Genomic DNA, 16001 nt, shown 5'->3' with positions numbered 1-16001 from the left:
AGTGGACGAAGTTCAAAACCATCGTACAATATGCGTTAGATGGGTATGTGCCAAGCAAGATCATAAGAGATGGAAAAGAGCCACCGCGGTACAACAACCGAGTTAGAAAACTGCTGCGGAAGCAAAGGGAACTTCACAGCAAACATAAACGTAGCCAAAGCCTTGCAGACAAACAAAAATTACGCGAAGCGAAATGTAGTGTGAGGAGGGCTATGCGAGAGGCGTTCAATGAATTCGAAAGTAAAGTTCTATGTACTGACTTGGTAGAAAACCTAAAAAATTTTGGTCTTATGTCAAAGCGGTAGGTGGATCAAAACAAAATGTCCCGACACTCTGTGACCTAAATGGTAGTGAAACAGAGGATGACAAAGGCCGAAATACTAAATGTGTTTTTCCAAAGCTGTTTCACAGAGGAAGACTGCACTGTAGTTCCTTCTCTAGATTGCCGCACAGATGACAAAATTGTAGATATCGAAATAGACGACAGAGGGATAGAGAAACAATTAAAATCGCTCAAAAGAGGAAAGGCCGCTGGACCTGATGCGATACCAGTTCGATTTTACACAGAGTACGCGAAGGAACTTGTCCCCCTTCTTGCAGCGGTGTACCGTAGGTCTCTAGAAGAGCGTAGTGTTCCAAAGGATTGGAAAAGGGCACAGGTCATCCCCGTTTACAAGAAGGGACGTCGAACAGATGTGCAGAACTATAGACCTATATCTCTGACGTCGATCAGTTGCAGAATTTTGGAACACGTATTATGTTCGAGTATAATGACTTTTCTGGAGACTAGAAATCTACTCTGTAGGAATCAGCATGGGTTTTGAAAAAGACGGTCGTGTGAAACCCAGCTCGCGCTATTCGTCCATGTGACTCAGAGGGCCATAGACACGGGTCCCCAGGTAGATGCCGTGTTTCTTGACTTCCGCAAGGCGTTCGATACAGTTCCCCACAGTCGTTTAATGAACAAAGTAAGAGCATATGGACTATCAGACCAATTGTGTGATTGGATTGAAAAGTTCCTAGATAACAGAACGCAGCATGTCATTCTGAATGGAGAGAAGTCTTCCGAAGTAAGAGTGACTTCAGGTGTGCCGCAGGGGAGTGTCGTAGGACCGTTGCTATTCACAATATACATAAATGAACTTATGGATGACATCGGAAGTTCACTGAGGCTTTTTGCGGATGATGCTGTGGTATATCGAGAGGTTGTAACAATGGAAAATTGTACTGAAATGCAGGAGGATCTGCAGCGAATTGACGCATGGTGCAGGAAATGGCAATTGAATCTCAATGTAATCAAGTGTAATGTGCTGCGAATACATAGAAAGATAGATCCCTTGTCATTTAGCTACAAAATAGCAGGTCAGCAACTGGAAGCAGTTAATTCCATAAATTATCTGGGAGTACGCATTAGGAGTGATTTAAAATGGAATGATCATATAAAGTTAATCGTCGGTAAAGCAGATGCTAGACTGAGATTCATTGGAAGAATCCTAAGGAAACGCAATCCGAAAACAAAGGAAGTAGGTTACAGTACGCTTGTTCGCCCACTGCTTGAATACTGCTCAGCAGTGTGGGAACCGTACCAGATAGGGTTGATAGAAGAGATAGAGAAGATCCAATGGACAGCAGCACGCTTCGTTACAGGATCATTTAGTAATCGCGAAAGCTTTACGGAGATGATAGATAAACTCCAGTGGAAGACTGTGCAGGAGAGACGCTCAGTAGCTCGGTACGGGCTTTTGTTGAAGTTTCGAGAACATACCTTCACCGAAGAATCAAGCAGTATATTGCTCCCTCCTACGTATATCTCGCGAAGAGACCATGAGGATAAAATCAGAGAGATTAGAGCCCACACAGTAGCACACCGACAATCCTTTCCACGAACAATACGAGACTGGAATAGAAGGGAGAACCGATAGAGGTACTCAAGGTACCCTCCGCCACACACCGTCAGGTGGCTTGCGGAGTATGGATGTAGATGTAGATACGTGGTGTCTGTTCTTTCGGACACGTCCAAAAGAACAGACATCATGCATTCATATAATAAATTCGTCTTGGTGGGCAATGGATCCAGCTTCCAGCTTCTTCAGTGCGGATACACAAATACGGCCGACCTCCTGTGGGAATCTCAAAGTGGTGAAGGTGGGAATGTGGGTAGGCCGTGAGGTGTGCCAAGATAGTCCACACAGTTGCAATGACACTGTGTCCCAGATGGCGCTGGGGTTAACGCACATGCCTAGTAAGCACTCTTAGCACTGGAAGTAAGAACTAGCAGGATTCGCCAATGAAGTAAATTTTTGGAAGGTAGCATTCACGGTAGTTCAGCGTGTTCCGTCAGAGGGCCGGTTGTCCTCTGTAATAAAAAAACTGAGTAAAGGAATCAACGATCAACTTGAACTGATGTCATGTGACGTCCGCCCATACAAAACGAAACGAACAATACCGAACAAAACTAAAAAAAAATTCCAGTCTGTTACACATTTTCACTCGTTGCCGCTGATCGTGCATAATGTCCTGATGCAACTGACATCAGTAATCCCTTCCCTTTCTCCCCACTACCGACTTCAATTTACAAACAATACTTAATTTTTTTCTCGAATTTCCCACTCCCAACTGCTTTTCTGTGTTTTTTTTCCCCCAAGCTGCTCTAGGAGCAAAAAAAAATGATGTTCACAGCTCCAGGGATAAGGCAGTAATGACTTCTTCAAGTTGGTATCTGTGGTTTTTGCACCCTCCAAATACTTCCAAGAGAACTCTCCTGTTTCTGCAGGTTCTTATCTCGTGTGTGCACAATGAGGAGGACCTTAGACTCTATAACAACAAATGAAAAAAACATCTGTTCATAGATATGACAAACAAAATGTCTGAAGCAGAAGAATATGGTTCAGATGTTTCAAATTTCTCTGGGCACTATGGGACTTAACATCTGACGTCATCAGTCCCCTAGAACTTAGAACGACTTGAACCTAACTAACCTAAAGACATCACACACATCCATGCCCGAGGCAGGATTCGAACCTGCGACCGTAGCAGTCGCGCGGTTCCGGACTGAAGCGCCTAGAACCTCTCGTCCATCATGGCCGGCCAGAACAATACTTACCTTTTTTTTTTGTCGCATTTCCGACTCTGCTCTCTCAAAGTGCAACTGATCCCCCAAGATGGGGATTGTCCCCAATGGTTCAGCGCCAACTGAAAGCTTCTAAGCGAGTTTAGCTCCATTGCAGCCTCATTTCACTGCTGAGTCAGTAGAGATTTCTTGTGTGCTGAATCAGGGCTTGCATAAGCATATTCCCAGAAAACGCCAGTTTCCAACAAATACGAAATGTGGGAAACAGATAGATCCAAACGACATGAGAGGCTTCTAAGAGATAAGCAAAAGGTAAGCTAGAGGCTTGTTCCCACAGCTTTTTTGCTAGGGCTTATTTCCAAACCGCAAAAATCCCTCTCTAGAAAGAGAGGCTGAGTTTGACATTAAATTTAAAAAGACCATTTCAAACCAGTTTCTGTAACATTAACATTTATTTGCATATGCAGACCATAATGAAATCCAGTATCCACACAAAGAATTCCAGAGAGAGAATGACTGCATCATGATGTTCCGAATGCCTAGTGTGACATCATGACTAACACGAAACTTGCTATCTCTTGTTGCTGTTTCCGCTTTTGTTAAAAAGAAAATGCACTCTTTCAACGCAAGTTATAATACTTCCACACAGACGCATATACAATGGTACCGGTCCAGTGACCTTGCAAGACGATATAATAACGAACGCTGCCTCGACGATATCTGGCCCCTGTCGTACGTATGCCAGATGAATCAGTACTGTTTGCGAGATTCCTCATAAAGGTTTTAGTCAAAAGATAACAATGACTACCATTTTCGATTGGTTGAGATAAAGTAACATTGTAGAATCAGAATGTGTGGAAATTTCTGCTCCACAATCTGTAGATACAAAATGTGATCAAAAGTATCCGGACAGCTCCAAAAAACATACGTTTTTCATATTGGGTGCTTTGTGCTGCCACCTTCTGCCAGGTACTCCATATCAGCGACCTCAGTAGTCATTAGACATCGTGAGAGAGAGCAGAACTCACGGACTTCGAACGTGGTCAGGTGATTCGGTGTCACTTGTGTCATACGTCTGTATGCGAGATTTCCACACTTCTAAACATCCCTACGTCCAATGTTTCCGATGTGATAGTGAAGTGGAAACGTGAAGGCACACGTCCAGCACAAAAGAGTACAGGCCGACCTCGTATGTTGACTGACGGACACCGTCGACAGTTGATGGGCGTCATATGTGTAATACGCAGGCATCTATCTAGACCATCACTAAGGAATTCCAAACAGCATCAGGATGGCCAGCCGTCTTCAGGCTGCTGCCTCGGAGTGTAGCGGCATTGGGGAGTCTGCTGCGTCACATGGTACACCCCAGGTGTTACATGCTTCGCTCACTGTCCCTGCTGTCGAGACATCTTTGCGGGTACAGGGCGCGGTTGGGCCACCCTCTTCCCAGGGGGAGTGGCGGGTTCAGCGGCGTTCGTGGCGCACGAGGCGCAGGGTCAATGTGGAGGCTGGCCGTGTGGTATCGCCCGCTCTGCCTGTGAGTGGACGTGTGGCCGCTCCTTCAGCAAGGTCCGAACAGGCACACGGGGATGGGGGGAGCTGTTTATTAGTGATTGGGAGCTCCAATGTTAGGCGGGTGATGGAGCCCCTTAGGGAAATAGCGGAAAGGTCGGGGAAGAAGGCCAGTGTTCACTCTGTCTGCTTGCCGGGGAGTCTCATCCGAGATGTGGAGGAGGCCCTGCCGGCGGCGATAGAGAGCACTAGGTGCACCCGACTGCAAACTGTTGCTTATGTCGGCACCAATGTCTCCTGCCTTCTGGTTTCAGAGGTCATCCTCAGTTCGTACAGGCGGTTGGCGGAGTTGGTGAAGGCGGAAAGCGTCGCTCGCGGGGTGGAATCTAAGCTAACTATTTGTAGTGTCGTTTCCAGGATCGATCGCGGTCCTCTGGTTTGGAGCCGAGTGGAAGGCTTAAACCAGATCTGGGGTGCAAATTTCTCGACCTCCGCTATCGGGTGGAGAAATGTAGGGTCTACCTGAATAGGTCAGGCGTGCACTACACGCAGGAAGCGGCTACAGGGGTAGCGGAGTACGTGTGGAGTGCACATGTGGGTTTTTTAGGTTAGAGAATTCCCTCCCTAGGCCCGACAAGACGCCTCCTGAGACGCGACAAGGTAGTAGTAGGCAAAACGCAACAGGGAATAACAATATTAATGTGGTAATAGTAAACTGCAGGAGCGTCTATAGAAAGGTCCCAGAACTGCTCTCGTTAATAAACGGTCACAATGCCCACGTAGTACTAGGGACGGAAAGTTGGCTGAAACCAGATGTAAACAGTAATGAAAATCTAAACTCAGATTGGAAAGTATACCGCAGAGACAGGCTGGACAGTGAAAGGGGAGGCGTGTTTATAGCGATAAGAAGTGCAATAGTATCGAAGGAAATTGACGGAGATCCGAAACGAGAAATAATTTGGGTGAAGCTCACGGTTAAAGCAGGCTCAAACATGGTAATTCGATGTCTTTATAGGCCCCCTGGCTGAGCAGCTGTTGTGGAAGACACCTGCAGGAAAATTTGGAAAGTATTTCGAGTAGATTTCCCGACCATGTTATATTTCTGGATGGAGATTTTGATTTACCAGATATAGATTGAGAGACTCAAACGTTTATAACGGGTGGCAGGGACAAAGAATCCAGTCAAAATAAGTACATTATCTGAAAACTACCTTGAGCAGTTAAACGGAGAACCGACTCGTGGCGATAACATATTAGACATTCTGGTGACAAACAGACCCGAACTGTTTGAAACAGTTAACGCAGAACAGGGAATCAGCGACCATAAAGCGGTTACACCATCGGTGATTTCAGCAGTAAATAGAAATATTACAAAAGGTAGGAAGATTTTTCTGTTTAGCAAAAGTGACAAAAAGAAGATTTCAGAGTACTTGACGGCTCAACACAAAAGTTTTATCTCAAGTACAGATAGTGTTGAGGATCAGTGGACAAAGTTCAAAATCATCGTACAACATGCATTAGATGAGTACGTGCCAAGCAAGATCGTAAGAGATGGAAAAGAGCTACCGTGGTAGAACAACCGAGTTAGAAAACTGCTGCGGAAGCAAAGGGAACTTCACAGCAAACATAAACGTAGCCAAAGCCTTGCAGACAAATAGAAATTACGCGAAGCGAAATGTAGTGTGAGGAGGGCTATGCGAGAGGCGTTCAATGAATTCGAAAGTAAAGTTCTATGTACTGACTTGGAAGAAAATCCTAAAAAATTTTGGTCTTATGTCAAACCGGTAGGTGGATCAAAACAAAATGTTCAGACACTCTGTGACCAAAATGGTACTCAAACAGAGAATGACAGACTAAAGGCCGAAATACTAAACGTCTTTTTCCAAAGCTGTTTCACAGAGGAAGACTGCACTTTAGTTCCTTCTCTAGATTGTCGCACAGATAACAAAATGGTAGATATCGAAATAGACGACAGAGGGATAGAGAAACAATTAAAATCACTCAAAAGAGGAAAGGCCGCTGGACCTGATGCGATACCAGTTCGATTTTACACAGAGTACGCGAAGGAACTTGCCCCCCTTCTTGCAGCGGTGTACCGTAGGTTTCTAGAAGACCGTAGCGTTCCAAAGGATTGGAAAAGGGCACAGGTCATCCCCGTTTACAAGAAGGGACGTCGAACAGATGTGCAGAACTATAGACCTATATCTCTAACGTCGATCAGTTGTAGAATTTTGGAACACGTATTATGTTCGAGTATAATGACTTTTCTGGAGACTAGAAATTTACTCTGTAGGAATTAACATTGGTTTCGAAAAGGACGATCGTGTGAAACCCAGCTCGCGCTATTCGTCCACGAGACTCAGAAGGCCATAGGCACGGGTTCCTAGGTAGATGCCGTGTTTCTTGACTTCCGCAAGGCGTTCGATACAGTTCCCCACAGTCGTTTAATGAACAAAGTAAGAGCATATGGACTATCAGACCAATTGTGTGATTGGATGAGGAGTTCCTAGATAACAGAACGCAGCATGTCATTCTCAATGCAGAGAAGTCTTCCGTGGTAAGAGTAATTTCAGGTGTGCCGCAGGGGAGTGTCGTAGGACCGTTACTATTCACAATATATATAAATGACCTTATGGATAACATCGGAAGTTCACTGAGGCTTTTTGTGGATGATGCTGTAGTATATCAACAGGTTGTAACAATGGAAAATTGTACGGAAATACGTGAGGATCTGCAACGAATTGATGCATGGTGCAGGGAATAGTAATCTCAAAGAAAGATCCTTTATCATTTACCTACAATACAGCAGGTCAGCAACTCGAAACAGTTAATTCTATAAATTATCTGGGAGTAGGTATTAGAAGTGATTTAAAATGGAATGACCATGTAAAATTAATCGTCGGTAAAGCAGATTCCAGACTGAGATTCATTGGAAGAATCCTAAGGAAATGCAATCCGAAAAGAAAGGAAGTAGGTTAGAGTACACTTGTTTGCCCACTGCTTGAACACTGTTCACCGGTGTGGGATCCTTAACAGAGAGGGTTGATAGAAGAGATAGAGAAGATCCAAAGTCTGGATGCTGATTTTGGGGTTTTTAAAAACAAATTATCGGTTGCTTTTTTAGTATCCTTGAACTCATGGTAGGTGAATATCTCCAAAACAAATGAAGAGGGACGCGCTCGTGCCTTCAGAATCCTTTCAGCCCAAGTTTCGGGAAATTCAGCGATTTTAGTCATCCTGCGTTGAGCAGAAATAAGCGAAAAATACTGGTCGATTGGCAGCTATCTATATCTACATCTACATGGATACTCTGCAAATCACATTTAAGTGTCTGGTAGAGGGTTGATCGAACCACCTTCTCAATTCTCTATTATTCCAGTCTCGTACAGCACGCGGGAAGAACGAACACCTATATCTTTCCGTACGAGCTCTGATTTCCCTTATTTTATCGTGGTGATCGTTTCTCCCTATGTAGGTCTGTGTCAATAAAATATTTTCGCATTCGGAGAAGAAAGTTGGTGATTGGAAATTTCGTGACAAGATTCCGTCGCAACGAAAAACGCCTTTCTTTCAATGATGTCCAGCCCAAATCCTGTATTATTTCTGTGACACACTCTTCCATATTTCGCGATAATACGAATCGTGCTGCCCTTCTTTGAACATTTTCGATGTACTCCGTCAGTCCTATCTGGTAAGGATCCCACATCGCGCAGCAGTATTCTAAAAGAGGACGGACAAGCGTAGTGTAGGCAGTCTCCTTAGTAGGTCTGTTACATTTTCTAAATGTCCCGCCAATAAAACGCAGTCTTTGGTTAGCCTTCCCCACAACATTTTCTATGTGTTCTTTCCAATTAAAGAAGTTCGTAATTGTGATACCTAGGTATTTATTTGAATTTACGGCATTTAGATTAGACTGATTTGTCGTGTAATCGACGTTTAATGAATTCCTTTAAGCACTCATGTGGATTACCTCACACTTTTCGTTATTTAGGGTCAACTGCCAATTTTCTCACCATTGATATATCTTGCAGTTTGTTTTGATCTTCTGATGACTTTATTAGTCGATAAACGACAGCATCATCTGCAAACAACCTAAGACGGCTGCTCAGATTGTCTCCCAAATCGTTTATATAGATAAGGAACAGCAAAGGGATATAACACTATTTTGGGGAACGCCAGAAATCACTTCTGTTTTACTCGATGACTTTCCGTCAATTACTACCTCTCTGACAGGAAATCACAGATTTAGTCACATAACTGAGACGATATTCCATAAGCACGCAATTTCACTACGAGACGCTTGTGTGGTAAAGTCTCAAAAGCCTTCCGGAAATCCAGAAATACGGAATCGATCTGAAATCCCTTGTCAATAGTACTCAACACATCATATGAATAAAGAGCTAGTTGTGTTTCACGGGAACGACGTTTTCTAAACCCCTGTTGACTGTGTCAATAGACAGTTTTCTTCGAGGTAATTCATAATGTTTGAACACAATATATGTTCCAGTATCCTGCTGCATATCGACGTTAACGATAGAGAAGTATGTAACCCTCTTAAAAATTTTGAGAATTTGCAATTCACGTAAAAATAAGTAAACCATAGTTTTGTTTTTGTTTTTCCCAGGACAACTGTCAGTTAGTAAAACCAACTCATCCGTTAATTCTGAGTGCGCCATGCTGTTAATGAAATGTAGCGGCACTGAGATAACCTCAGTAAGACCCTTCTTTCCCTCATTTTCCAAATATCTGTATATTTGGGCATTTCCTATTCGCAAATAGTGTACCGCAATGACATAATACCACCAGTAACGCATGAAGTATACAATACCATTGGTAAATGAGGAACAGATAAATTCAGCATAAAATCAAATGAGATGCTGTTAACCTTTCCCAGTCCGGCTTTCATAATGGACGCTCATTTTCATCCAAGAAAGTCTTCACTTTTCTAAGGTGAACGGTTTCCTGTACATCAAAAACTTGTCTCTCTGTATCTTCTTTAGCTGCATTATTTTTTGCTGAAGCGAATAGCATTCTTTGCAAGTATCATATATGAGATAATTGTCGGAAATGGATGCTGAAGACCAGTAACGTTTCTAAGGCCCATTTACTCGGTAGGAGTAAGGAAATCGCTATACCCGCCAGGTTAGCCGAGAGCGCTAATGCGCTGATTCCTGGGCTCGGGTAGGCGCGCCAGCCCCGGATCTAATCCGCCCGACGTAGTAACGACGAGGGCCGGTGTGCTGGCCAGCCTGGATATGGTTTTTAGGCGGTTTTCCACATCCCGCTAGGTGAATACCGGGCTGGTCCCCACGTTCCGCCTCAGTTACACGACTCGCAGACATCTGAACACGTTCGCACTATTCCATCAATTACACTAGATACAGACGGCAGGGGTACACTAAATCCGTCCCCGGGGGGTACGGGGTGGCGGCAGGAAGGGCACCCGGCCACCCCTATCCACAAACCTTGCCAAATTTGTTCCTAACAATTCCGACCCTGCGTCAGCGCGGGACATGACACCAGTGAAAAAAAGAAAGAAAGAAAGAAAGGAAATCGCTATGGATATCTTTCACAGTGAGGTAAATGGTGGCTACTGGGATTATTTGGTCGCTTTCGCGGCCACTCTGGACCATTTGTGCCCATATTATCGTAAAAACTGGGAGAACAAGAGTGTAACCTAGAAGAACGAGGGCGCTTGTAAACGTAGTGTTGCGTATCAATCGTTTATCGGGAGTTGAATAGAGCGCTTGTAACGCAGCAAGTTACTGCGAGGTGACATCCGTTGCAGTTAAGGCACGCAGCCGTCTAATAAGGTGGCTGCAGCATGGCTACGCTTTTTCTTTCGTTTTACTCACAGCACAGCTGACGCTGCCTGCCTTGGGAACTGCTTAGCGTAACATTCAGTCGATACGTCCGCCCCCGGTAGCTGAGTGGTCAGCGCGACGGACTGTCAATCCTAAAGGCCCGGGTTCGATTCCCGGCTGGGTCGGGGACTGGGTGTTGTGTTGTCCCAATCATCATCATTTCATCCCCATCGACGAGCAGGTCGCCGAAGTGGCGTCAAATCGAAAGACTTGCACCAGGCGAGCGGTCTACCCGACGGGAGGCCCTCGTCACACGACATTATTATTATTATCATTATTATTCAGTCGATACGAAGATTTATACCCTCTACGAATCTAAATAATCCATACTAGTTATAATCCGATTTTGTTCAAATTTGGTGCACAGCCTTTTGTTATTAATGGAATGTCGCTGTCAAAATTTCAGATTTTTATTTATTTTACTTCTGAAGATAAAGGGAATTACCTAAAACTCCTAAAACCTACTCTTCTTTTTTAAAACCAAATTAGGGAGAATAACGGATTGACTTTCATTATCATTTGAAGCCATTCCAAACTTGTCAGTGCATAAAAATCAATTAATTAGAATTTTCTTTTTAATACTTTAGTCACTGTGCATTACGTAATACAAAAATCGGTCAAAATTATTATTTGATTATATATATACGTTAAAATTTAATATTGCATTTTACGTAAAACCTTGTACAAACGAATCGTGGGAAAGTTATGTTGCAACGACGCTTCAGGTGACGTATGTCGGTGTGTGCTTGCTTTTGTATAAAAGTAGCCAGAATGGAAGTTAGTATTTATCAATCTGACGAATATTTCGCACTTCATTTATTTTTATTAAAAAAATACAAGAATTGAAGTTTTGCTGACATTAATTACTATCAAATTAGTGATTGGATAAGGCAAGATTTGACGCGAGAATGATCTGGAAGGCACGTTCTGTTTTGGTCGTTTAAATCAACAGCCAATCAGAACTAAGCTGTTCCCTCGTTTTGCTTTTGTTGATGTTCATCTTGTATCCTCCTTTCAAGACACTGTCCATTCCGTTCAGCTGTTGGCATAAAAAAACTCCAACGCAGAAATTAGCTGTAAACAATAACCTTTATTCAGAACGTGACAGTACCTTTTCTTTTACAAAAAGTCATATAAACTCTATTTCTAACAACATATGTTACGTATTTAACTTCACTCTGAACATTATCAATTTTTTCTGGTTCATCACCAGCAATTTGTAGTCCAATATAAAACGGGTTCGTTCCTTGAAACAAACGATTCTTTGTTTTACACTGAGTCTCCAAGTCAGTCCATGATTTTACCTTGTCTATATCAGAACTTGTTTCTCGTTTAGAATACGTTACAAACTTAAATCTATTCCTACGACTATATTTACGCCATGGAACACCAGCTGAGCGCTCCGGATTAAGATCAAATGAACCAATTTTATTAGTACATGCTATACGAACTTTTTCAAGAGCACCTTGATCCTCAAATATTTTTTTGTTAGCCCTTTCATCCAAAGTCAAACGTTCGATTCTGATATTAATTCTATAAACATACGTAACTACTTTATTAATTATTACTGAAGCATATTTGTTAGAAAAAAACTTGAATTCATCCGTTATATCATAATGCTGCAATTTGGCAAAGTTCTTCGCCTTTTCGTCATGTTTTTCACTGATACCCATTTTGCCATACTCAAATCGTACACCATCAGTTTGCGTAAATTCTGTGCGCCACCTACACATACGACCAAAATAAGGTCTACTGAGATTCGTCCGTCGGCGTATCCAACGCCTCGGGCGTGCAGCGCGAAACTTCCGGATCATCCTCATCCGACGATATGCAAACGACCTCCTCCGGGGTTTCCACATCCGACGAATCCGACGCACCCAGTTCCGCCTTCAAAGAACGACAATGACAGAATTATAATGTCATCGGCGAACCTCAAATTTTTTATTTGTTCTCCATGGATTTCAATACCTACTCCGAATTTTTCTTTTGTTTCCTTTACTGCTTGCTCAATATACAGATTGAATAACATCGGGGAGAGTCTACAACCCTATCTCACTCCCTTCCCAACCACTGCTTTCCTTTCATGCCCCTCGACTCTTATAACTGCGGTGGTGGTGGTGGTGGTTAGTGTTTAACGTCCCGTCGACAACGAGGTCATTAGAGACGGAGCGCAAGCTCGGGTTAGGGAAGGATTGGGAGGGAAATCGGCCGTGCCCTTTCAAAGGAACCATCCCGGCATTTGCCTGAAACGATTTAGGGAAATCACGGAAAACCTAAATCAGGATGGCCGGAGACGGGATTGAACCGTCGTCCTCCCGAATGCGAGTCCAGTGTGCTAACCACTGCGCCACCTCGCTCGGTCTCTTATAACTGCCATCTGTGTTCTGTACAAATTGTAAATAGCCTTTCACTCCCTGTAGATATGTAACTCCAAAAACGTGACGGATACGAAAACATTGTATCAGCATTTTCTGGTGTAAATAAGGTCCTCTGTTGTCTCATCAGGGACTAACATTACCTTTTGATTCTACGTGTATAATGAGAGAGCCTGGCGTGAGAGCTATGCTTGGCGGTGTTTACACCGCAGTACGCGACTGTGGGGGCATTGCTTTCCAATTTTACTACTTTTCTCGTATTCTTTTGCGAAAGGTTTCAACATCAGTGTTAACAAACGCTATGTAAGTATAACTGCCTTTGAATGCAGTTGTGGAAAGTATATGGTACCATTAAAAAAAACCGTCCTTGTTTCAGTATTTCGGTTGGTACTAGAAGCTGTTTTTTTTGTTTGTGCCCACGCAAGCATCTCAACAGTGGAAAGACGATACGGCAGCGTGAGTCATTTCATGTCAATAATGAAGATACGAATGTAGAGACAGCACAACACCCAGTCCTCGAGCGGACAAAACCTCCCACCCGGCCGGGAATTGAATCCAGGCCCCTTCAGTTACCAATATGCCGCGCTGACCCTGCAACTACCGAGTTCGGAGTATTAGCAAACCAAAATATTGCGTGCTCCTCAGTATACCATTAATTTCGGAAAACCTCGTTTCGATGTCTGAAACCGTTCACAAAATAAAAGGTACGTTACATGTGAATCATCCTGCATACAGTCTTTACCGACTTACGAACAAAATGCTTCCTGTCAGAGGTTAGAAACGCCAAGGGCCGGACAGAACAGCGGACACTGCGTACATTGCTTAACAGTTCTAGAGAGCGATGCGTCACAGTTCAAGAGGATGAAATTATGGAAACCATTCGCAAAAGTACATTTATTGTTTCCAAAAAGCGGATTCTTTCGTGCTAGTTTGCGGTTTGCAGTTATGCTTACCTTAAGCATACATTTTAGTTATATCCGTGTTATGCCATGTTGTCCAGCGAGGAGAGCGCAACATCACGGGTGTAAGCTGCAGGCGGAACTTTCTCGGTGAAAGTTGTCGGCGGTGACGCAACGGCAGGGAAATACACACACAGCGCCATCTTCCTGGTGTGCTGCCGAAAAGTCCTCAACCGCCGCGGATTGTTTGTTTTGGGGCGAATTCCAGTTAGCCTCCTTTCTTTTTCTCTTAAAAAGATTCGCCTGTTTATCACACGGCAGTCGTCGAGTAGTTCTCCAAAGTCGCATTCAAGTGTCTCCGACGCTCATTTTGCCGTTTTCTTTCCAGTCTTCATAATTCTGTTGCAACTTGATTAATTTCCTGAAATATGCGAAAAGAGATAGCTGTTCTTTCCACTTACTTTACGAAAATCTGCTTTCATTACAACATGGACCTGACAGAATTTTCTGTCTTATACCGAATGCAAACATTTATTTGTATCTCTAATATCTGATTGTTACACCAATTCTAAATCGTCATTACTTGCTTGACGAAACATCGCAAATGCTCTGCAGTTTCGCAGGAAGCGATTAGTTCCACGTATCTCTTTGTACTCTGATCTTTATTACTCTTTTGTTTCGACAAACTAGTAGAGCGGTACACGTAGTCGTTGCTAAATGGCGTTCTGTGGGCCGGAACTTTGAACATAAATTCCAACTCATGTTGCTAGGACCACATTAATGCCTACCATATTAATACTCAAACTAATTTGCAACTACACTGATTATATCTTACCGGTTAGAAATCAGCATGACCCGTTAAGACAATGAAAGTACAGTATTTCTAGCATATTGTGTGTTGTCGTTTTGCAGTAGTGTTTTGGAATACTGTGTTCAAACATTACGAATTCCCTGAAGAAAACGATATACTGACAAACAGTCAGCACGGATGCAGAAAATGTCGTCCTTGTATAACATAACTACTGTAACTCTTTATTGTCAAGAAGTTATGAGTGCTACCAAAAGGGGATTTCAAACTGATTCCATATTTCCAGATTTTCAGAACGCTTTTGATACAATTTCTCGGAGCAACTTCTAACAAAATTGCGTACCTAGGGAACATCATCTTAGTTGTGGGACTAGATTCGTGATTTCCTGTCACAAAGGTCACAGTTCGAAGTAACTGACGGGCAGTCATCGAGGAAAGCAGAAACTTATGGCGTTCCCCAAGGAAGTGTTATAGGCCCTCTGGTGTTCCTAATCTACATAAATGGTTTAGGAGACGATCAGAGGAGCAACCTTAGTTTATTTGCGGATGAAGCTGTCATTAACAGTCTAGTAATGTCATCAGAAGATCATAGCCAATTACAAAATGACTGAGAAAAGTGGGAAAGTGACTACTCACTCTAAATAACGAAAAGTGTGAAGTCATCCGCATTAGTATTGAAAGTAATCCGTTAAAGTTCGGTTACATGATAAATCACACAAATCTAGAGGCTGTCAACTCAACTAAATACCTAGGGATAACAATTAAGAACAACGTAAATTGGATCGATCACAGAGATAATGTTCTAGGGAAGGCGAACCAAAGACAGCTTTTTATTGGCAGAATACTTCGAAAATGCAGCAGGTCTACTAAAGAGACTACCTACACTACGCTTGTCGTCTGCTAGATTACTGCTGTGCAGTATGGGATCCTTACCGGATAGAATTGACAGAGGACATCGAGAAAGTTCAAAGAAGGGGAGCTAGCTTTGTATTTTCGCGAAACGGGGGAGAGAGTGTCACCGCTATGATAAGCGAGTTGGGATGACAATAATTGAAACAAAGGCGATCTCCTTTGCGGTGAAAGCTTTTCACGAAATTTCAATCTCCAACTTTCTCCCCCAAATGCGAAAATATTTTGTTGATGGTCACCTACATAGAGAAAAATGATCATGAGAAAAATTCACTTGATGCCTTCCTAAGAGAGAGTCTCCATTCCTTCCAAGCTAATTATGTAAGTGTAGACCACGTATGGCTCAAATTCAAAGATACAGTATCGATAGCAATAGATAGATTCATACCGCATAAGTTAATAAGATGGTTCAAATGGGGCTGAGCACTATGGGAATTAACTGCTGTGGTCATCAGTCCCCTAGAACTTAGACCTACTTAAACCTAACTAACCTAAGGACATCACACACATCCATGCGCGAGGCAGAACTCGAACCTGCGACCGTAGCGGTCGCGCGGTTCCAGA

This window comes from Schistocerca serialis, chromosome 4, assembly GCF_023864345.2.
Source record: "Schistocerca serialis cubense isolate TAMUIC-IGC-003099 chromosome 4, iqSchSeri2.2, whole genome shotgun sequence".
NCBI lineage: Eukaryota > Metazoa > Arthropoda > Insecta > Orthoptera > Acrididae > Schistocerca > Schistocerca serialis.
This window is presented reverse-complemented; position numbering follows the sequence as displayed.